Genomic DNA, 24,961 nt, shown 5'->3' on the forward strand with positions numbered 1-24,961 from the left:
CAGATTCTCCTATCATTTGGATCAGAAGAGTGAGGAACTAGAAAAAGGATTCATTAGACGTGATAAAGCTACCAATAAGTCCCCAGTGAATATTCAAGACAATTTCATAATATGAAACACAGCAAAAGCTGTTTTAGATAAACAGCTAATACCAGCAATACCATACAGTCAGCCAAAAACATAACACGCACAGAACAGATACATATGCACACATGCACACACACACACTCACACCCCCAGGGTAGTATCTTCCTCGTGTATTTGGTCCATGGACCCTTTTGAGAATCTAAAATTCTCTAGAAAGAAAAAATATATATACACACACACACACACAATATACATTTATATAAAATAAACATAATTTCAGCAGGGTTTGTAAAGCTCTAAAGATAAATTATAAATTCCAAATTAAGAGCCCTGTTCTAAGGAAATGTGAGCTGTATCCTCCACCACCAGCAATGAGATTCCGTAGAATTCTCAAGAATAGGGCTCAGACCCCAAAAATCCATTACTTCATTAAACAGAATCTTTTCTTTTTTTAATGCATTTGATGACCACTTACTATATACCAGCTATTGTGCTGAGTGCTTTATGCATGCTGTCTCAATGTAATGCTCTCAATTCCCAATGCCCATGGAAGCCATGATTTTAAAAGGTGAAATAAAATGCTCACAGCCACAGGAGTAATATGGGCAAACAGAGACTCATATCCAGGGGCATCTGGCCCCAAAGTCCAGGTCCTTAATCACCATGCATATTTCCCCCTTGCAGAGACTTCCTTTCTTGTATGCACATCACACTGCTGCTAAGAGAAAAGTCTTCATTTTAACTTGGAGAGCAACACAACATTCCCACTAGGAATCTAATCAGCAAATTTCCTTCTTCATTTCCAGTTTGGCCTCATCTGGGACTCCAGTTGTTCCAATTGGATTCTGTTTCAAGAAAGAATCCTTGAACCCATCGCTCCAGCAGTTTTTTAATACTAATGTCCTCTTTTAAAAGATCTGAATATTGGTTTAGATAAACTCCAGTTTCACCCAACACAAAATATACAAGGTTGGCTCTTGATGAAGAAATAGGACACGAGAAGCTACGTATTCTGTCAGTTCCTCCCCGTACACAGAGAGACTGGTCCTTCCACTCGGTGTGTGTACACAGGACAGAGCAACGAGAGGATGAAAGTCAGAGGAACCGCCAGTGAGCAGCCCGGCCCCAAACATGCGTGCGTTTCACGTCCCTATGAAATGAACCAGGAAAACACTTCAGGTGTGAATAGGGAAGGGCTAGGAAACCCGCCGAACCTGTGTGTGACAGTAGCTAGCACAGTACCTAGCACCCATCGGGGCCTCAAAAACTTTCCTTTAAGAAAGAAACTCCTGTAGGGAAGCCCTGTTTCGGGTTCTAAGAAAGCAGTGTTTGGGATTTCACAGAGGACCACGACACAGCCCGAAAAAGCATCTTGTAAAACTTACTAAAATCTTGCTAACTGTCCTTAAATTTGAGCTTCAATGTAACGACCTCCGTAATCTCCAGTAGGCATTTTATCCTAAACTACTAGAGATTCTTATTTTTTAGAGGTCTTTGCTTGAATGGAAATCTTTTACCTAAATGTCTGTACTATTAATATTAATAAAATTCAATCTCCTGCGCAAGAGGAAAAATTGGAAGTGAAGATACACAAATTCTTGTCACAGCCAAGGCTTTATGAGTTGGGTGATCTGAACAGGGAGGTTTCAACTTCCTCCTCTGTAAAAGGGATAAGGCCAGCCTCTCTCCTTACAGGAGTGTTGTTATCACACTAAGACTTTCTAAGATTAAAAATAGTTTGAAAGTAAAAATATGTAATCCTTCTGATCAATATATTATACAAATGATCTTTAAAATAAGAACGGAATAATGTCTTCAGCTTCAAATAAAGCCTTAACAGAGGTTCTTCTTTTTTAAATCTGTGGTTGTCTTAACATTAGAAAATGTTTATTTTCTTAGATACTTTAAGATGGTTTTACAAAAATCAAAATAAAGGAAATCTTATACACCACTTCCACTAGAATGAAACCATAACCCTTCAAATAAACTTGAAAGCTTTTCTGTTCTAAATAAGAAGTTGGTGAAAGTCAAAAGCATATACCCTGAGCAATGAAAACACTTTTTCATGATACAAAATGATGGTGGCTTTTCCACATCCAGAAACTGAAACATTTCCTGCCAGGGCATCCTCTAAACTCTTCTATTGTGTGGAAACTGTAAAATCTTTCTAAATCAGGACTTCCTCCCATTATGCTTTAGAGGCGTCTTTCTGGGAAGGGTAGATCCAAGGCAAAAGGTAGGAATTCCTGCAGCACCACCCAGTGGAAACATTAGAAGAAAAAAAAAGCAAAATAAAATATGTTTAATAAAAGAAATTCATGCCTTAGCTCTTCTAATTAAAAATGTGGACACTGCTCTTTTTCCATTAATGACAACCCCCAACACGTTTCACTTACAAGTGACCTTGAGCAGAAGGCCTATCCTGTCTCTCTCTTGTGCATGTGAACACACGCTGGGCTGCACCAGGGTCAGGAAGGGTGGTGCAGACCCGGGGAGGAAGGAATCCCAGGTGGGGTCAGGTGTGGGCTGCCACACCATCCCTTCCTCTCAGAGGATCTCTAAGGGACCCTGATGACCGTGAAGTCTGCACAGCTGTGCTCAGCATCGCAGTCCTGATGCAGCGACAGGCGTTTCCTGGCAGAGAGGTACCCAACCATCTGTGCGCCTTCTCCTTCCCCTGGCCCGGCTGCACCTGGCTGGGCCACCTCCAACATCTGCACAGCAATTCGACCTCCCTAGTCCTACCCTGGGGAGAGTTACAGAGCCTTTTCCTTCCCTCATGGCTCCTACCTCCAGTCCCCCCAAAACTCCCTCCAGTGGGAGCACTGCTTCTGCTCCCCCATCCTACCAGCCACTGTGGGTCCCACGGCCTCACACAGGTCGTTTCAGTTTGTCTCCATTGAATTTACTGCCATCACCAAAACACGTCTCTTTTCACCAGCGCCTGCTTCACGCATGCATGACACACTGGGCTACAATTTTCTTGGGAACTGGATAGAGCAATAGAAACTCTTGACCCTCTCCTTCCAGTTCACCTTCACAGAAAGCCCTGGCAGTGGCCGGAGAAAGAGAAACGTGAGCTCTTCCCAGGGACACTGGGAGCTTTCTGGTCTTCTCTACAGAACTTAAAATAATAATAAGCATCACTTCTTCAATCGTTTCTGGATCATTAAGGAAAACTGTCCCCAACACCAGCCCTCCTGGAAAAGTTCCCTTTCCCTCTTTTCGGAGGAAACGCACCAAAAACATTTTAAATGTCTTTTTTAAATGGTACATAGGTATAGAAAATATTACCTGGCTGATCTTGACATTGTTTAGAAGTTGATGATCAGTGTTAAAACTTTGTAATGTAGCATATTTGAACTGCTGATCATTTACAAAGGCCTAACACTATTACACATCCTTGTTTTTTTTCTTTTTTTGTAATTTAACATTTGCCAAAATGTGTTGGTTCCAGGCAATGTCAAGATTTAGCTGGCTAATATTGATATTACCTAGCCTTTGGGTCCTGCTATGTATAGTGTTCTTGCAAAAATAGTCACGAGTTATTGGTATTTGTGACCAAGGTCACCAGCGACATCTTCTTTAGAGATTTTCAAGAAGTACAAAGAGCTACCTTATAGGGGTGGCTACTTAAGTGAGGAACGACCCTTCCAGGCTTCTAGAATCTGTGGCAAATTTAGCTTCGCTGCTTTTCTTTGGTGATCTTCTCAGCAAAACTCGTTTCTGGTTCAGAAAATGCAAATTCTGGGCATAAACATTTATACATAACTCTGGTATGATAATATACGCACTTTGAAAGAGAGGTATAAAAAACGGTGCATCTGCAGTCTTCAAAATATCCATCACCTGCTCATGTGGTGGACATCTGTCGGGGGGTTAGCTGCATCTAAAGTCACCAAGGTCGTAACACCCCTCTTAGAGCTTTACCCTCTCCACAGGCACGTTTCTGTCCCATCTTTGTACATGCACATCAACTCTAGCTACATGTAACGGCTATGGTGCCAAATACAGAGGGTTTCTTCTACATGTAAATAACTTCTAATGAAGCTGTTTTTCACATGAAGTAAGAATACGATGTTGTTAAGGTGAAAGAGCACACAAGAAACCTCTCATTTTCCACTGAAGGTCTATTTAAGACCAAGTGAGACTTACAGACAACCGACAGTAAGTGGACCCCAAGTAGAATATCTCGGTGCTCCTGGTGAACAGTTATTTCTAAGAAAACAGCTGCAAAAACAGACAGTGAGTGATTTCAAAACTAGATAAGCTCCCGATGCCTCATACCTAAAATGTATTTTCTTAAATTAACTGACAAGATGCACTCTTAATAAATGAACAAAATGACATTAAAACCATCATCAAGGTGCCAGACCAACAGTTCGTTCATTCATGTCCAATGAATGTTGTGGCACAAAGGCCACCAAAAGCGCCTGATGGAAGAGACTGGCTGTTGGTGGCATTAGCATCAAACATCACATCCACACCCCAAAGCATCCTCACTGGCCTTATTCCCACGCAGGAATCTGCCACCACTAACTTGGCTAGGCCCTTTTTGAAATGTCACATAGAACCTGTCACTCTGTTCGCTCTTTTCATAACTGTTCAGTTTGAATATATTAACTGTGCAAAATAACCAGATCCTGCTTTAGATTATCATTTTTTCCCTGCTAAAGAAAATCACCTTTTTTATAAGGTAAAATATTTTAATCATCAGGTGCAGGTATGATCTTTTACATGAAGGTCCTAATGTTTCTGTTTTCTTAAAAACAAATTACTAGGTCTTATATTTAATTTTTTAAAAAGGGTGTGGTACCGGGAGGATGTCATTCTTGTGGTTCAGCTCTGATTAAAATCAAAGCATAGCAAAGATCTTATTTGACAGCAGTGACCCCCCAATCTTTTGAGAACTACGGTACATTTGTGTCACTTTGTTTGACCCAAGACATCTTCAAACAGCATATTCTTTTGTAGTTACAGCAATACACTCTACAAAGGTACTTCAAAAAGTTCGTGGAAAAATGGAATTAAAAGATAACACACATCCTCCCATGAACTTTTTTGAAGTACCCTCGTATTTTAAGAAATGTTTAACACTTTTTGAATTATGATATTACACATATCATAGACACAGAACTGAGAATTAATGGTAAAGCAACTAAAGTGAACTGAGCAAGGCTAGGGAACGCCGAGTGGCAGGCTGACTCTCCTGTCTTTCCCTCAACTACCAAAGATGAAGTTGGTCCATCAACAGGCATTTCTGCCCTGGGTTAGACTAGCAGCCCGGATGTGACAACACACCTCCACTTGGGGTTTAATCCACCCTAACCCTCACTTAGAATGTGACTTGAAGCATTTGAAGGAATTTGTTCTAAAGTGTTCTTTTTCAAAAAAAAGAAAGAAACTATCCAATGCCCTCTGATCTAAATGATTGGTATCTGGGACTTGGAAAACAGGCAGAAACATTAGCAGAAATAACTTCCCTATCAATGCTTATGAATTCTAGATTCCAGAGAACTTCATAATGCAAGATCATACGAGAAAATCAAAGCTCTGCACTCCACATACGGTCTTCCAAACAGCACTAAAAGGTTTGGACTCTTCTTTCTATGTTCATAATAGGACTTGTTGAAATTACCAAGAATCAAAACTATCAACTTTCCTGAAAATTAGGTAATAAATCCAGGTTCTCCCCTGACTTCTCACAGTGAAATAATAATTTTTGGGGTGGAGAAGTTTAGTAAACATTCTCTTATGCTCTCACCCTCTGTACAAAACTGAGGCTTGAATCCGACATGAGCCGAGTGACTCTGCATAGAGCAGCAGCAAACACTGAGGTCACACATTGTCCCACTCTCTTAGACCCATATACCCCTCCTGCAGCCCACATCTCCGCCAGCACACACCACTCTCCTCATCTTCCAATGCTTATCTCTTCCATTTTTGAATAAATTCCAACAACTAGGACTTATATTTTAGCCTCTAAGGACGAACCTTCCAAATTCCAGTGAAGGGGTAAAGTGGGAAAGTTACATTTCCAGTTCAATTAGTATTAACCAGAGAAGTGTTCTTCTTACCCTTTAGCATTAGGAAATTATTCTAACATCGACACCCCCCTTTCTTGCTTAGAGGATCGCTTAGTAGAGTACTGCGATCTTTCTGGGCCTCAGTATTGTCCTTCTGAGGATGGCAGGCACAGGTGGTGTAGCATCCCTACAGTGAGTCCCCACGAGAATTCCTGCAGCTCTCAGGAGCGTACCATAGAAGAAATCCTGGGGCTTATTTTGTTGTTGCTGTTGTTGTTTTAATCTCTCTTCTCTGACGATTAAGTGCAAGGAGAAAAATCTGCTTAATCATATATTCTGGTTAATCAAGGTTTGACTATCAACAAATTGCCCCTAGGCAAAATCCAGCTGAAATGAATTAGCAGATCTAGGCCCTCCTTCACCAAACACGACTCGGATATTTTTTCATTCATCTTTTCATAATCACAGGCAGAGTCTTTTATCACTTTAAAATTCAATCAGAAATGTCATTAATTTCAAAAAGTTACGGACAAAAGCTACACACACAAGTGTTAGTGTAAGTGAGGAAGGACTTATTTTAGCTGTGAATAATATGGCACTCAAAACTGGTCACTCGAGGGAACTATGAAAACCTAGTCAATTGAAATATCCCATAAAGGACTAATGACGGTTGCTCTAGAATGATTAATTCTAATATGGACAGAACTTCACATTGAGATTCTTTCAAGCTGTACTGTCCTATGAATAACTTAACTGTTAGTCAACCATTTTCAGTATAAAAACACTGATAACAATAGGGCTAAAGTTTGAACTCTCAGATATTAACAAACTAACCAGACTTCTGTACATCTACTTTTCTTGCAAGTCTGGACAAAAACTATGAAAAATTATTTAGAGGATCTTCTTGGCAGTCTTCATGGTTTAACCAAGAAATTTGCCTGTTATTAATCCAAGTAATTTACTGTCTAGGAAAGAGGTGAATTTATGCATAGCAACAAGTGCTTTATCAAGTCCAGTGGCAAAATTGGGAGGCTATATTGACAAGTTTTGGTCTGTTTTTAATTCACTGAGTGCCAGGTATTGTACAAGGTGCTGGGATAAATACAAGAATGAGAAAAACAGATGCAGGCCCAGACTGACAACACCACAGACGTGGAACACGTCATGACACCTCCGTGCACAGGCTGCCCTCACTATCGGAATCTAAATAGGTTCGAGGGTTTGGAGTCCAGGGACTTCGGGTAATGAGGGATACCGTGCTATCCCACCTACTTGGTTCTGGAGTTTTAGATAAAGAGCATTAATGAATAAGGAGAGACACCAGCCCTATCTTCAGAAATATGTATCTAAAAGTGTCCAATTCTTGTGTTTGGGTAGCAAGAATTTGGAAAGGGAGAATTTGGGTAATGAGAAATGTGTAAATAAAGCCTGTGGCAAGGGCTCTGATGGCCAAGAACGGATGACTGAGGGACAGCTAGTCTGGGGGACGGCAAAGGCTTCCCAGGGAAGGGAGGATTGAGCTGAGAGTGAGCTGCCCACAGATGACTGCAAAGTGCCCAGGCAAAGTGGAGTGAGAAAAATCCCTGGGAGTGGAGGTTGGCAGGGAAAACTTCCAGGAGAGAGAACAGCATTTACAAAGGCCCAGTGGCCAGAGGGCATGTAAGTATTTGAGGAACAGAGGAAAGGCCAGTGTGGCTGTCCCAAACCTCAGCCTGCAGCTTGGGTTAAGGATTTTTGTCTTTATCCTAAGCTGAAGCCACTGGAAGATTTTCAGGAGAGAAGTGACATGTGACACGGTCAGATCTGTGTTTTGAAAGGGCTGCTCTAGCTCCTCGATGGAGAAGGGATCAGAAGGGGCAGCAGGGAATGTGGCAACCCTCAAGATACAGCAGTGGTGGGTACAGAGCATTCCCAAAGACCATGGGAAGGAAGGAGTAGGGACTTAACCTGGTGACCAAAATCCTATCTGGGCCTGCTCAGCACCCAACCCAGAGACAGTCTGAGGTGGCGGTGGATCACTAGAAATGAGTGCTGTCTGCCACAAACCTCAAGAGACCAAGAGGAAAGGAAACCCAGCAACTGATACTGCCCTTCCACTGGGGTGTTCCAGATTCCACAAGGAGCCAACAGGGACTGAAGGGGAAACTTACCGGGAACCCCTTTTCCCACCACAAAATAGTTTGTTTAAATTTCCGTATATGTCTATAAGCAACTATTTGGGGATGACAGCAAAACTTCACATCACACTTTCACAACTCTTAGAAGAATTCAAGTTCTTTACTCCAAAAAAATAATGCATGAATAGGACTTCTGACTCCAAAGAGATTATCCCAGCTTCTCCACTTCCATCACTTTACCATCCAGCCAAGGCAACGGAGACCCAGGAAGATTAACTAACATCCTCTCAACGCAATTAGTTTTAAAGCAATATTTTTTTTCCTACAGCATACATATTATTTTTGGTTAAACTGTTTTTGGATATTAAGTAATGGTGAGGAAATCCACACATTCTAATGATTTATTGTTAACCAAGCACATTAAATAAAAATACTGCAGTATTTTACCAAGGTATTCTGGGATTTAAGAGTCTATGTGGTAGAATCATGAAATTGTCGTAATGGAATAAAAAAAAAAAATAGCCAGGGAATGATTTGGGGTGATGGAAATATTCTCTATTGGGGGGGGGGGCTACATGGAGGCATACAATAACACTTAATATCTGTGCATTTTAATGTATATAATAACTCAATTTTTCTAGAAAAGGGCAGGGGAGACACCAAGAATTTCGTATTTTTTATTCCACTATTTGGAGTACAGGAGCCCTAACCTCACCAGCCTTAAGAGAAGATATCCAGACAAGTGTATTTTTTACCTATCCCATCACTCTCGTATTTTACATGGATAATTAGGAATTGTTCTTAGATATAGCAGCTTTAAAAATACTTATGATACTATGCGCTTTAGATCCTCTTTTCAGAGTGTGTGAATAAATTAATTTTAGTCCAATTCAAATTAGAAAGCATTAACATAGCCTTCATCTTAATTTCTTGAAACATATACAGGTAAAATCTCTCAGCCATCTTATAAAATAATCTTATTTAATACTTAGAATAATTTAGTAATTAGTTTCTAGGAAAAGTAAATTAATACATATCGATAAAGTAGCCAATGAGGTCATTCCTAATGGCAAGTCAAACCAATCAGAATTTATAGAAATAACCAGTTCAAAGTTTATTTTAAAACTATGCTGACATTTATGTAAGTTTCTAGCAATGAATGAAAGGTCATTTTTATTTTGGTTGTAGGTAGGAATTGTGGGGAGTCAAATTTCCACATAGAATAGTTATTTAAAAGACTGATGTCCTATTTTTGAAGGCCTTTACAATTTAACAGAAGGTTAAACACACACGCGTGCGTGCACGTGCACACACTGATAATTCAATTTACTGGGACTGCACTATAAGTAGCAAAGCCAGAATTTTCATGGTCTCACTGCCGTGGTCTTGACCAAAAAGCTGAATGGCCTCAATTCAAAGTAGCTATGGGCAACAGTAATCTTGAACTAAAATCCATTTAAAACACCAATTTCAAAGTTTGGAAACTCTACTCTTATAAAATTAAACAGTAATAAATAAAAGTTGTCAAAGTATACAAAATGCACCTTCCTCTCCCTTCATAGCTGAATAATTTCAAAGTGTATTTTTGGTTTAACCTAGTTTCTCTTCTTTCATCACTTAACATTCTATTTTGATGTGTAGTGCCCTGCACTTCCTGTTACTACATCTTGATACTCTACTGCAAATCATGACTCATTCTTAAATCATAGAGAAACTCATCAAAATCCCAAGTTTCACAGCATGTAGGAACTCAGTCTTTCAAGACGGCAGCATTCTTAGAACATTACTTGGACAACAGAGGACAGACACATTGAACAAGTCCATGGAGAAAGTATGTCAATCCATTGTTGAGTTAACACATTTATTAGATCAAAAAATACAAGCTCTGTGTGGTAATTTCAGTCATAGTACTAGTTATTAAAATGTGTTAAATGATATGTTCAGTAAAAATAAGTTACAAAACAGTAAGTACAGTGGGATTCCTAGATGGAGAAGGGATCAGAAGGGGCAGCTTATACATACATACATTTAAAAATTTTATGTATGCATGTGTATGTGTGTATATGTATATACCTACATAGGCATTTTAAAAGACTGGAAAAAATACATCAAAATGTAAACATTAGGACTTTTTTTTTTGGTGTGGTTTTCTATATCTTCCTAAGGTAACATTCATATTTTTTACAACATAAAAAAAAAAAACTAACCTTTAGAAAACCTTAAGAAAATACTGTTAAAATATGGTTATGCTAGTGTGGTCTCAATTATGTAACAAATCCACTTATAAAGGCAAAAAGGAATAATGGATGACTAGGACATGAAAAACTTTCCACTGAAACATACAAGAAAATCTGACAAGAGTGGGGTCCTTTGTGCAAACCACCTGTGCCACTTGTGTGTATGTGTAGGTGCAGGACCCCAGGAAGAGGTCAGAAGCCAGTCCCCTGCTTCTGCCAGGGGAGAACCAGAATAGACAGACAGCCCATTTCTTTTCAAGTTGAATGAGGAACTCTGGGTCTGAGAAACACGGAGATGACTGAGTCATTCCCTAGGATGGGAAGGGAGCAAAACTATCAATTAGTAAGCAAGAACTCACCCGCAGTGAAAATTCTATTCCAGGAAGTCACATCCTTGTATAATTTTTTACTACGTGTTTTGGGTTTGTCAATAGGTCATGTTTTGCAACGTTTCACAGCATCATCTTGGCCTTCTGAGTCAGGTAAGTGTATAAATATGAATGGGTAGACGGAACACACAAAATCCAATATCCAAATATTTTAATTTATATATAGTGCCTGGAAGTACCTTAAAACCAATTTCAGGAAAAGATTCAAGTTCCAAGAAGTTATTACAAATATAAATTTTAATATATGATCTCAGAGTTGCATTTACTGTATTTTCGCATTTTGGCTTATTTAAATTTTTTATATAAGAAAAAGATGAGGTCTTTAATAAATGTTTAGGTAACTTCAAAATTCAAATGGGGCTGAAAAATCCTTGCTCTCCCCCATCTGGGATGCTGCCATTCTGGTCTAGAAAGCGCGGGTACCAAGTGCAAGAAGATGCTGTGCCTGTGGATGTTGAGAGATGACATCATTCAGCTCACAAAGGGTACACCACCACAATGCCATCATTTGCATGTCATTCTACTTTTATTGCATATTACCGACCAAAAAGAGAAAAAATTCATGAATACTATGTCATTTATGTAGCCAAAAAGTGCAACTGATGACTTTCACATGCCCTATTTGTGGAATGAATACATGTGGAACAGTGTTTATCACCTTCATCATTATTATTAAAGTAAATAAGAATATTATTGACATTTTGGGCTAGAAAATCCTTGGGGGTGAAGAATTCTTGGGGGTCCTGTGCATTGCTGGATGTTTAGCAACATCCCTGGCCTCTACCCACTGGATGCCAGTAGCACCTCCTCTTCTTATGACAACCCAAAACGTCTCCAGACATTGTCAAATGTCTCCTGGGAGGCAAAATTACTCCCGGTTGAGCGTCATTGATATAAATGAACCAATAATAACTTATTGGAACGAGGAATTTTAAATGCTTCCTTTTTATTTGAAGGAAATGTACTCTTGAGAGAAAATATTACCACCTCCATCGTGAAGAACTTTCATGCAGAATGATGTTAGCTCTTGAAAGCTTTTTTTCTTACTAAGTGTTGTCATCCTACTCACAGTTTTCAAAGCAACACTTTATTGAGCACCTATTCTGTGCCAGACATGGCATTAGGGACATCCTGTCCTCATGTCTACTGACTCATACCCTGTTTGATCTGGTGGGGCTGTTTTTAGTATACTTTACCACCATAAAAGAAATGCCAGCACCTTAAAAACCCCCAAGAGAAGCAACACCTCCTTGTCAGTAAATGGGGCCCTATCCTTCTAATCAGGTTCCTTAAAATTCTTCTTTTTACTAACTCTATACATTTCTAGGCAACATTTAAAGATATAGTAATAATAATAATAATAATAATAATAATAGTAATAATAATAATAATAATAAGGCCAGAAGGCCTTTGCTATATTTGGCATAGAAAGGCCATCACTTTTCATACTCAGGGGGTTTTGCAGGCAGGATCATTACTGGAAACTCTAAGAACACTTATGGACAGTCTCCTTAATTGTCTGGCCCAGGTGCCCTTCTAACACAATTTGTAACTTTATAATCCTCAAAAACTGAAACGCATAACTGACCTTTTCCAAATAAATGTGTGCCACAGAAAAAAAGAGAGAAAAAGGGAGAGATCAGAGGGTATTTTGTTCTGCAATAAGGCTCAGAAATCGATTTAAGCTCATTAATAAATGCCCAGAACATGTTGGTTTCTCAGTCCATACCCCCACCCACCTCCCCCACCCACCCCCAACAAAGACTGGAGAACAGATGGGAGAGGATTGGTGTATTTGAGCTGCTTGGGCAACAGAAACACACACACACATAGACACACACACACAGAGGGGGGAAAAAAAAAAAAAAACAACCTGTGAGTCTGAAATCCAAAATGGCCAAAGTGACTTCAAAGTTTTCTAGATGCTGCCCAGAAAGGGCTCCTAGGGCGGCTGCAGCTCTAAGTAAATAAAGCTGTAACTTGTCTGCCTCTCCTGCGCTGAGCTCCCCAGGCTGACAGTGGCTGCACAAAACCCCTCCTGTGCCGAGCAGCGGAAACTCCTAATGAGATTAGTTGGTGTGTGTGCAGACATTACTTAGCAATGACTAAAGGGGCTCTCTCTTCCTGCAGCAGCCAGTGGAAAATTCAGGGAACTTTTTCCCCCTGCAGCAGCAGAATCCCTTTAACCCTCTCCCCAGCCAACTCCAAAAACAACTCAGCCTCCCCCTGCCCCCTCCCCGGGCTGGGAGACTGGGGGGGGGGGGTAGTTAAAGACCCGCCAGAGGCTTTCAAAGGAGGGAGAGTGGGAGGGAGCTGGCGGGGAAAGGGGGTACCCCTCGAACACTACAAAGGAAACTGTAAAAGGCACAAATATATAAACCTGAGAAGGAGCAAACCACAGTTTCTTTGTGCGCTCCTCCAGTGAGTCATTTTCAAGATGCTGTCTGCTGCCAGTTTCAAAGCGGAAGCGCATGGCAATTAGTCTTGCCGTTTCCAGACAAGCCAGAAACTCTCCCGACACTCGTTTTTTTTTTTTTTTTCTAAAAAGCCCCTTTTGCAGTTTCTGAAATAACATTTCTTGCTCCCACCTCCACCGCCGCCTAACTGCAGCTTGTCCCCAGGATGATTCGGTTCAGAAACAAAACCGAGACCTTCGATTTTTCCTTTTAAATCCGTCCTCCAAAATTTTAGTCTCTCTCCCCAAAAGTTACAGTAGCATTACAGGCCAACAACATTCAGTGGAAACTAAGGAGCTGGGGGAGTCAAGACCATTCTCCAAGACCGTGCCCAGTAAAGACTCCACCCGCTTTTAAATGACCTGGGCGGGGGTCACCTGCCGCGCGAGCGTGGGTGCAGCCCCCTGCCCCACATCTGCGCAGCCCATGCCCTCCACTTCCCGCTCCATCCCTGTCTCCCTCCCTGGATCCGAGCACCAGTGCCCTCTGGCCACCCCGAGGGGAGCCCGACTACAGCCCCCAGCTGGAAGGTCAGCGGCGGTCCAGCCTCCGGGCACGCAGCCTGCTCCGATCACCGTTCCTTCTTCCCAGAGACACTTAGACTGGCGTCCCCTGCTCCCCCCCGCTCCCCCAGCCAGCCGCAGCGATGCCCTCCGCGAGCTCCCGGCGCCCCCTCCTCCGTCCGGGCTCGCAGCGCAGCCCCAGGGCGGGGAGCCGCCTGCGCAGGGTCCCTGCAGTCCCGGCCGGGCGCGCCAGCTCCGGCGGCGGCGCGGGCTCAGGAGCATCCCGGCGGCGTCCCCTACCCGCGACCGGCCCTCTGCGCGGACGCACCCCCACCCCCCACCCCGGCCGCAGCCCACCCCGCAGCGCCCACCGCCCCACCCCCACCAAGCTAAAGAAAAGAAAGGAAAACAGCACCCCAAAGGCAACTTTGCAAGAGTCCGAGCAACAGGCAGAGAAGCCCGGCTACCTACCCAGATGTGGGGGAGCTTTCAAGAGCCTTCTTCGGGGGGATTTCTAGGAGGACCCGGGCGAAAGCCCCCGACTTTCCATGCTGACAGGCGTCTGCAGACGGTCTGTTGCTCTTGTAATGAGATCCTGATTTTTCCCCCTTTTTTTTTTCTTTCTCTCGCTCCTCTTTTTTTTTTTTTTTTTTTTCCTCTGGTGTGTGTGAGAGCAGGAAGTTGGAGCAGTCGGGCCGAGCCGGCTCACTTCCTTTACTGCATTATTCCCCAGGCGGTGTGCAGTCTGTGTAAACAGGCTTTTCCGCCCCGCGCCGCGCGCCCCGGCCGCGGCTGTGCGCCCGGGGCTGGCCGCCCAGGCCCGCGCATACTCCGCCGCCCCGGGCCCCGCGCGCTCGCCCCGCACCGCGCGCCCCGCGCCCCCGCCCGCCCCGCTTCCTGCTCGGCCACCCCAAGGGAGGAGCCTCCAGACCCGCGGCGACTCCGACAGGCCGCAGCCCCTCCCCACCGGGGCAGGGGGGGGGTTGTCCTTGCACTGGGGACTGCACTGGGGACCGCGCTGGGCACCACGGTGGGGTCGTGCCCTGCCCAGTTGGCCTGGGAGGGGAGGCCCGAGGTGGGGAAGCCGCTGGATTCGCTGTTTTCTATCAGCTGGGATGGCAGTGTTGGGGGCAGGGGAGCCTCGGGAGTGGGGTTCAGGGTTGGGCTGCTCTGAGCAGAGGGCTGCTTGTAGTGTGAGTGGCGGCGTGATTGTTTAGGATGAGAAGATACTGGATGTGCAGAAACGGAGGCACCGCTTCTGTCGGGGCATGGGGACGGACGCCGTTCCTGTCTGGGTTTTTTTTCTTTTCTTTTCTTTTTTCTTTTAAAGCCAGCCCTCAGAGTGGAGGGCCCACTTTGGGGAAAAGGATGAGGAGCCATAAACTGGCAGCCAGGATTCTCCAGTAAGAGACCTATCTGGCTGCTCACTATGGCCTGCCACAGGCCCAGCCTCTCCTGCCTGCTGAGGAGCTCCGGATGGGGATGAGCAGGGACCACAGGGTGACCGAGGCTTCCGAGGGGGGCTCTGTGGTCTCAGGACTCCTCGCTATAGCGTCCCTGGGGGGGGGGGGTCCCACCGGGGGTCCCACCCCAGGACCAGGCTCTGATTGGTGAGCTTGTCCACTGCCCTGAGGCTGAGATAAGGGGGCAGGATGCCTGCTGAAGAACCCCCTCACCCCAGCCCTGTGCGCTACCCTCAACTGCCCACTTTCTGGAACCTTCCAGTTCCATACCTCCACTCAGCCATGCAAACTAGTGATTTTCAAACTTGAACATACAGCGGTGTGATCTCTGGGGGCGCTTGTTAAAGCATTGGTTGCTGGTCCTCAGGCCTGGAGTCTCTGACTCAGTAGGTCTGGGGTGGTTCTCAGTCCTGGCTAGCATTAGGATCACCTGGGGAATGTTTTGAAAACTATCCAACAGTTTACTCAACCCAGACCCATGAAGACAAATTCTCTGTGGGCAGAGCATGAGTCCTTTCAAGAGGACCACATTCTAAGAGCTCCTCCTCTTGGTTTGTATTTTTGCAATCTCTCCCAAAGATTATGTGTTTACAAGTCTCTCATAACTTTTAAATGTGAGCATCTAAAGGGCAGGGATTGTATTTTACTGGCTGGTACCACTTCCTCAGCCCCAAGTGCCTATCTGAGCACCTAACTGATAGGACTTTCCAGTTTCGGCATTTGCTTCATGGCTGGTGTGGATAGTCCTCTTGAGGGGTGAGACAAGGCCCCCCAGACCTCTGAGGAGGTGTGGGGAAACGTGGGGGGGTTGGTTGGGGCCAAGATAGGAGAGTGGAGAAGGAAAAGGTATGGGAAAGAGGGCTGTTTATCAACCCCTGATTATCCACAGCTAATTTTCCACTTTGGAGATTATCCTTTTAATCCCCAGTCGGTTTCTCCTGTCACTCAGCAGAACTCATACTGTGTCCCTATATGATCCAGCTGTCTGTGGACTGAGAGAATGCAAACTTATTTTATTATCCTCCCCATGTTGCTTTATTTTAGAAAATATATGCCTGAAAGAAACCAGTCTGAAGAACTTACAGTGTGGCTCTAACTATATGACATTCTGGAAAAGGCAAAACTATGGAAACAATAAGAAAGATTAGTGGCTGCCAAGGATTTGGGGGAGGGAAGGGTGAATAGGCGGAGTGTGAGATTTTTAGAGCACTGAAGCTATTCTGTATGATACTACAATGGTGGATACATGTCGTTATACAATTGTCAAAATCTACACAACACCAGGAGTGAATCCTAAGGTAAACTATGGGCTTTGGGTAATAAGGGATGTACTCATCCCTTGTAACAAATGACCACTCTGGTGCAGGATGTTGATAGTGGGGGAGGCTGTGTATGTGTGGGGGGGTGGGGGGTATATGGGAAATCTCTACCTTCTATCCAATTTTACTGTGAACCTAAATCTGCTTTATAAAATAAAGTCTATTTTCTGAAAGTATATGCCCAAGACAAGCCTAAGTACTGTATATTTTAAATTGGTGGCTTTTATGTTTTTTATTTTTGCATGACAAATCTTTGTAGAATCCTAATGTATAAGAGAACATGTTTTCATCAAACAATCTAATTAATTAGTTTTGGGGGAGGGGGGTTTGGCAGCTGAGTGGTGCAAGGATTGAGCCCTGGACCTTGGTGTTATCAGTGCCACACTCTAAACAACTGAGCTAACTGGCCAGCCCAGTTTAATTGTTTTGAAGAAACACTTCATTGTCTAAAGCACTTCTGAAACACTTTGAGGCAGCCGTCGGGGTTCCCAGCCCAAATGAAGACCTCTAAAGTTTCTCTGGTATTTTGGGTTGTCCACACCACTACTCTTTGCTCTTCCCGTGAAAGAGTAATTCAGAGCTGACTCTGTGCTTCCTCAAAACACAAGAATAGCTTTTGCTTTCAGGTGTCTGCAGCTTCTATCCTTTGCATTCATAGAGAAAACTGCTGTTTGTTTCCCATGCTTTTCTTCCCACTATCAAAATGCAGCCGAGAGGTGTGGTATCCAGTATTGCATGACCCATGCTCCTCTTTCTGTGCTTTGGGTATAAAACAGAGTCAGAGTTAGAATTGTGTATGAGTAAGATTTCTTCAGGATCTTTATACTTAGGGTCATACATTTCTGCTGGCCAAGAGGGAGTGAGGCTCTCTCTGCTTTGATAAGAACAGCTGAGACCTCGCCAGAGATGGTACACAAAATCTGTGTGTTTGAGGAATGACAGTTGTTCACTGTGATATGTTGGAGCATGCACAGGGCAGGGTGGACGAGAGTCAGCCCAACGAAACCATACGGATGAAGAGTGAAAGAGGGCTGGGTCTCCAAAAGAAAATCCAAGCCCTGGTTCCAAAAGAAGGGGTGTATTAGTCAGCTGATGCTGGGATAATACCGTGCAACAAACCACGCCTAAACTTAGTAGCTTATAGCAGCAAGTGAGTCTGCACTGGCTGGGCCGAGCTCCAGTCTGCGGGCAGAGTGCGGGTTTTCTTCACATGTCTTCTCATTCTGGGACCCAGGCTTAAGGAACAGACGCTACTTGGGATATGTGGTACTCAAAAAGAGCAGGAGATCAAAAAGAGTGAGTAGAAATATATGATGTCTCTTAAAACTTCTGCTTAGACTAGCACACTCTCACTTCTATGCATATTCCATGGGGAAAGCAAATCATATGTCATATGGCCAAGTCTAAAGTCAACAGGAGGGGGAGAGGGCAAGGAAGATACAGTGATACCATCTACCACAAGAAAAAAGATAGATGCTGGGTGTACAAAAACAGCAAATCTTTCAGGCCCCTCATAATTTAACATCCCATAATGTATAACAGAATGGGATGTTACAAAGGGTAAAAAATAATAATAATAATAAAATAAAATAAAAAATATTTATATATGTAATAGATGGAAGAGAAGGCATAGCTAGAAAGAGCAGGGAAAGAAAATGAATTATTGAGTAAACTAAACTAAAATATTCTAGAAAAGGGTTGTCCAGTTAGCTCACTTAGAACGTGGTGCTTATAACCCCAGGATCAAGGGTTATGATCCCTATACCTGCCAGCCACCAAAAAATAAAATAAAATATTCTAGAATAGAACAGAATAAAAAATATTTGAAACTTATGAATTGTTGATTTTTTGATAGAAACTCAAAACTGGTTTACTGTCACTGCTTTGAAAACTTCCTCAATATTGGGAGGTGGTGGGGGCAGAGTATGGGTCGAGAATAAACAGCCAAAGCCTTACGGTAAGGCAGCCCACTCTGGTTGAAAGAATACACTTGGAATCAGGAGTTTGGGGATCCAGTACCACATCCAACTTGTTCTAGGTATAGGAGCTTAACTAAGTCACTCACCCTCTCTGAGCCTGAACAAGCATTAATTTTTACTAATTTTTCAGTCAATGCCAATTTTATATTAAAACAACATGTATTATGGACTAGGATTAAAAACTGTTCATGAATTATATTTAAAGGAGCATTTAGAAGAATTTTATTGACTCACAGGCATCTGTGTGAAAATGTGGGAGTCCACATTTTCCCTTTTGTGTTGTCAGAAATGTTTCAGGGCACATTTGAGAACCATTGATTTGGACCATCTTTTTTACCCTCAGGCCACCCATGGGCCAGAGGTTGGCAAACTCAAGCCCACAGGAGCCATTGCCTGTTTCTGCATGACTTCCAAGCAAAGAAGAATTTGCTTTCTCTTTTTCTTTTTTTCTTTTTAATTGTGGTTAAAAAAAATAACAAGAAATTTACCATCTTAACCATTTTTAAGTGTGTATTTCAGTAGCGTTAAGTATATTCTCATTGTTCTGAAACTGATCTCCAGAAGTTTTCATCTTGTAAAACTGAAACTCTATACCCATTAAACACAACCTCCCATTTTCCCCTCACCTCAGCCCCCAGCAATCATTATTCTACCTTTGTTTCTATGAATTTGACCAGATTCCTTATATACATGGAATCGTACAATATTTATCTTTTTGTGACTGGCATATTTCACTTAGCATAATGTCCTCAACGTTCCGTGTTGCATCATGTGACAGGATTTTATTCCTTTAAAAAGCTGAATAATATTACATTGTATGTGCATACCACATTTTCTTTATCCATTCATCTGTTGATGGACATTTGGATTGCTTCTACCTCTTGGCTATTGTGAATAATAAGGATTTACATTTTTAAATGGTTGAAAACAAATCAAAAGAAGAATAATATTTTGTAATGCAAAAAATAGGTGAAATTCATATTTCAGTGTCCGTAAGTAAAGCTTTATTGAAACACAGCCGTGCTCACTCATTTACATATTGTCTAACACTGATTTTGCACTACAACAGCATAATTGAGTAGTTATGATGGAGACCATATGCCTATAACGCTGAAAATATTTACTTTCTAGCTCTTTACAAAAATAGTTTGACAACCTCTGGCATAGGCAAATGAGATTCTGCACTGGTTTTTGGTTCGAATTTCTAACTGCATTTTCTTCCTTGTTCCAGAGAGGGCTCTTCCTTGCCACATCAGGTGAAAACCTTAGTGTCTTTAACGAACTGCACATCCAGGAACATCATCTGCAAAGGAAACCAACCTCTCCTGCTTCATTTAATTCCTCTAAAATTTGGTCTTCTGAAAAGGTGGAAAATAGCTGACTCTCACTGTCCTAGCTCATGAGATGGCCCTTCAAGACTTTCTCTGCTCCCTGGTCTCTGAACAGACCTGAGCCTTTGTTCCTGATGGTTCCCAACCCTGGTTACCAGAGTCTCACCCATAAGAGTCTGAGGTTGAGCCCAGGAATCTGCATTTCTCCAAAACTTCAGCCACACACCCTCGCTCCTTATGACACCCTTGCAAAAGTCTTACCCATCTTTAGACTCAGCTCAAATCCAACCTCCTCCAAGAAGCCTTCCAAGATCCACCAGATGAAATGCATGGCCCATTTCTTCTGTACCCCTGCAGCATTGTGTTTGAATTTTATGGCTTAGACTTATTTATATGACTCACTCCCCCATGCATCCCATCTCTGTACCCTTCACACTTGCCAATAAAGTGCTAAAGTTTTTTTTGTTGAATCAATCAGTCAATAATTAAATGAATGATGTACAGTGAAGTGTTGTAAATGATGTTGTACAATACTAATTGAGACATGTGAACAATCACCGGGAAGGAGAATAACTGATAACATTTTGGGGGAAATAAAACTGACTCTGAGCTTCAGATTTTTAAATTTAAAAATTGACTGAAATTCATAAACACCCTGCACCTTCACATCCACTTCAAATCCACATTGTACCATTAGAAGGGAAGCGAGAATAAATACATATTGAAAGGGTATCACAACTCCAAAATCTGTGAGTCACTGCCATATTTCCCTGACGAATACAACTGAGAACCTGTCCTGCCCAGTTGCTGGTCAAAATCACTTCCTACATGATATTGTAGAAGGAGGGAAAATGGCTTCTCCCCTCTCCCTTGCTAGGTTATTTGACTGGGAGAGGAATGAAATTGACATAGACATTAACAGGAGAAAAATACTTTAATTATGTAAACAGCATTGGAGTCCCACAAAACATGAGAATAACTTGCTTGAAGTGTGCCAAAGTAGTATATTCTGGGGTAGCATATCTGGTCTCCTACAATCATAGTTTGGAGTGAGCCCCAACAATATAAACCTCATATGTCCATAAAGGTATAAATAGTCTTGAGCCTTTTTCCTTTCAGTGATGCCCAGAGTTCCTGTGAAAACAACTGCTTTGGAATTTTAATGTGTAGATCAAGAAAATGGAGTATTTTATCTTTTGCATTGATCCTGGAAGATGCTGGACAAGGCTTTGTAGAAAACTACAGTCTTTTTTTTTTATCAGGCAGCATCAGACAGTTACAGGAATCTCAGGAAATACCAGGAAGAGCAGGATGTCATGCTGTGAGTTAATGGCAAAGATGGGGAAGGGGTGCTTCAGGGTTTCGAGACCAACTCCTTGATGGTAGAAAAAGCTAAGGGATTAGAGGTTGATTATCACATTTTAAAAATCCCTGAAACTAGGGCTGGCCATTTAGCTCAGTTGGTTAGAGCATGGTGCTGATAACACCAAAGTCCAGGATTTGATCCCTGTACTGGCTAACCGCCAAAAAAGAAGAATCCCTGAAACTCAAGTGAGAATAGTAATTCGGGAGCAGCAAAGGAAGGCCTGGGGCTATGACTAGGTTGCAGGGATGATTGTAGAGAGGGTCTTCAGAACAAGAAGAAGTTCCAAGGCACAAGCATAATGATTAAGTCCCTTCTCCTGGAGAATCTATTTGCATGGGTTGATCAGCTTTGTTTGGGGAGGCCAGAGCCAAGGGGGAAATTTGGGTGCAAAATCAGAATGAAAAGAAGGTATTTCCTGCAATACTTCAGGATATTCTGAACCCAGGCACTTCTTCCCTTTGGAACCCAGCTCAGAGATGAAGAAAAGGTACTTTACCCACATGGCATGGAACCTGGTATTCACCGTTGTCACGTGGAGACCACTGAACAAGGAATCCAGAGAACAAAGAACATGAGTAGATATGTTCTGGAGATACAGGGGGACACCCTTATTCCTTCATGTTCCTGTCTAGAGGGATTTCCAGTAGGAAAGGGAGAGGTTAATTCTCTGACTGGCAAGTTTAGTAGAAGAAACTGGCATGCATGAGTTTACCTACCTGGGCTGAGCCAGAAAATTGCAGGCTCCAGAAGAGGAGGGTGGAGGGGGCTGAACAGTTTCATTCCAATCTAGCTTTTGTCAGTAATAAGACTATCATTTTGATCTCCATCTATCTGGCTCCTGTGTCTGTCTCTCAGTTCATTTTGAAATTGGACAGGGAAAAGATGTGCTATTTATTGGGCTCCTAAAACCCCAACCAGCTCATAAGAAACGCTGCTGTTGGAATTCTGAGAAATAAAGAAAATTGTGATGGTTGTGGGGGAGGAGCATTGAGTTTCCACATGAGCAGGTACAGGTTAAACAATGTCATAGCTGGGCATCTGTGGTCTTAGGGCCTCATGTGTACTCACAGGCCAGTGAGACTACCAGTGTAACCCAAGACGGAGGAGAAGAGAAACGCCCTTCTGCAGGCTGCCTTCAGGAGCCACTATAGTGGTTTGGAGGTTGCTGTGGTTTGAATGTGTCCCCCAAATTTCATGTGCTGAAAACTTAATTCCCAAATTCATGTATTGATTGGAGCCTTTGGGAAGTAATTAGGATAGATAAAGTCATCAAAATGGGGTCCCCATGACGGTACTGGTGGCTTTCTAAGAAGAAGAGAGACCTGTGCTAACACACTCTTGCTTTCTCGCCACATGTTATGATGCAGCAGGAGGGTCCTCACCAGATACCAGCACCATGCTCTTGGACTTCACAGCCTCCAGAACTGTAAGAAATAAATTTTATTTTTGTTTTGTTTTGGAGGCTGGCTGATATGGGGATCCCAACCATTGACCTTGGTGCTACCAGCACTGCATTCTAACCAAGTGAGCTAACTGGCCAGCCATAAATTTCTTTTCTTTATAAATTACCCAGTCTCAGGTATTCAGTCACAGCAACAGAAAACAGTCTAAGACAGAAGTAAAGGATGCTGGGGTGATGTCATGCTACTTCATTAGTTTTAAATTAGCTGACTGCTGGAGGCTGCTGCAAGGGCTCTGAGGATAGAAGCAGATGCTGGATTGAAAAGAAGGGGAAATACATCCTCTCCCTGGAAAATGTCACTGAATACTCTTTAGAGGGTGGAACTTGACAATATTACATTTATATCCCTTTCTCTGCACAGGAATACATACCTCTTGAATAACTGCCATGGATATTCAAGGAGCAAAATAATCATTATTAGAAAATATGGGGCTGGCTGGTAAGAGAGAAAGAGAGAAAGCAAGAGAGAGAGAGAGGAAGGGAAGGAGGGAGGGAGGGAGAGAGAGAGAAAGAAAGGAAAATATATATAATGCCACACAATCTAAAAAGTGTCATAAAATAGATTAACTCAATTGATCCCTAATATCATTAATTCTCTTACATTTGATATAACTGAAGAGCAGAGATGTTAAGAGATTTATGGGCTCAAGGTCACATAGTTAAGTGATGGGATTAGAACTAAAATCCAGGTTTTCTGACCTAAATACAAATTTTTCTGCTATTCTTTGCTGTGTTATAATAGAGGACCACAAAAAATAAAGATCCCAGGATGGGGAGTCAGGGCAAATTGTATCAGGGTCCTGGTTGTACCATTAACTTGTATTGCCTTTCTTAGATTCCACCTGTTTACCTGCAAAACTGTAAGCTGGGGTTTTGGCCCAGAGAGTGTCTAAGACCCTGACATGCTGGGAAGCTCTTGGATGATTATCACCATTAGATCACTGTCTTAGTCCATTTGGGCTACTATCACAAAATTCTATGAACTGGGTAGTTTAAAAACAACAGAAATTTATTTTGCACAGTTTTGGAGGCTGAATAGTCCAAGATCAGAATCCTGGTAGATTTGGTGTCTACAGGGGGCTTCTTGGTTCAGAGATGTTGCCTTCACGCTGTGTCCCCACATGGTGGAAGGGGCAAGGCAGCTCTCTGGGGCCACATTTATAAGGGAACTAATTCCATTCATGAGGACCCTGCCTCCATGACCTAATCACCTCCCCAAGGCCCAACCTCCTAATACTATCACCTTGGGGTTAGTATTTCAATATATGAATTTCTGGGGAACACAGACATTCAGATCATTGTAGTCACCTCCTACTTCAGTTATTCATACCAATTCTGCTTAGGAAGCACATGGTCATAGAATCCACTCTGCAAAAGGCTGAGACTTTAAAATCTGCCACCTAGAGCAGTGGATTGAAAACTATATCTGTAACCCACAGTAGGAAATGAAGTTTACATCTAAACCCAATACACACATACATGTAATTGAAACAAGTTTCACAAAACAATAGTTTTTAACTTTTTTAAAAAATGTTTACTATGTGTGATATATTTGGATACTTCCTATTCTGTTTTATTTGTTTAGATAATGTTTGTTGCAACCCACTGATTTAATTGAATGACCTAGGAATAGGATATCAGTCCGTTTTCTGTTGCTTATAACAGAAGACCTGAAATTGGATAATTTATGAGGAAATAAAATTCCTTACAGTTTTAGATGCTGGGAAGTCCAATGTCCAGAGAAAACATCTGGGGAGGGTCTTGTTCTTGGTGTCGACTGTCTACAACAAAGCAGTGTATCACCTGGTGAATGGGCTGAGCAAGAGAGAGCTCACCTGCTCTCTTGCTCTCTTTTTAAAGCTATCAGAACCACACCCAGACCACCCATTTAACCACCAATGGATTAATCCATTCATGAGGGCACAATCCTCCTGATATAATCACCTCTTAGAGACCCCACATTTCAATTACTGTAATAGGGTTTCCCACCCTTTTAACATTTTTACAATGGTAATTAAATATTCAATACATGAACCTTTGGGGGACACATTTGACCCATAGCAAATGGTTTGAGACACACAATTTGAAAAGCGGAAAATTGAGGAGTAGTGGTGGGACAAGGACTGGGAAGACAGAGATCCCAGAAGCCAGAGGAGGCCAAATGGAAGAATTGGAGAAAAGTAGCTGTGTGTATATGACTCAGTGTCCTTCTTAACATGTCCCTCA

The 24,961-nt window shown here is 42.5% G+C and overlaps 1 protein-coding gene across 1 annotated transcript in view; it reads right to left on the reverse strand.

Annotated features, from left to right (window-relative positions):
• ELK3 (ETS transcription factor ELK3) overlaps window positions 1-14,392 on the reverse strand; it is a 59,935-nt gene extending 45,543 nt beyond the window's left edge. Inside the window, exon 1 of the mRNA XM_063075661.1 lies at window positions 14,287-14,392. The gene's annotated coding sequence lies outside the window, so the exon portion shown is untranslated. The remainder of the gene's footprint in view (window positions 1-14,286) is intronic.
• Between the last annotated feature and the right edge of the window lie 10,569 nt (window positions 14,393-24,961).

This window comes from Cynocephalus volans, chromosome 12 (assembly GCF_027409185.1).
Source record: "Cynocephalus volans isolate mCynVol1 chromosome 12, mCynVol1.pri, whole genome shotgun sequence".
NCBI classification, from domain to species: domain Eukaryota; kingdom Metazoa; phylum Chordata; class Mammalia; order Dermoptera; family Cynocephalidae; genus Cynocephalus; species Cynocephalus volans.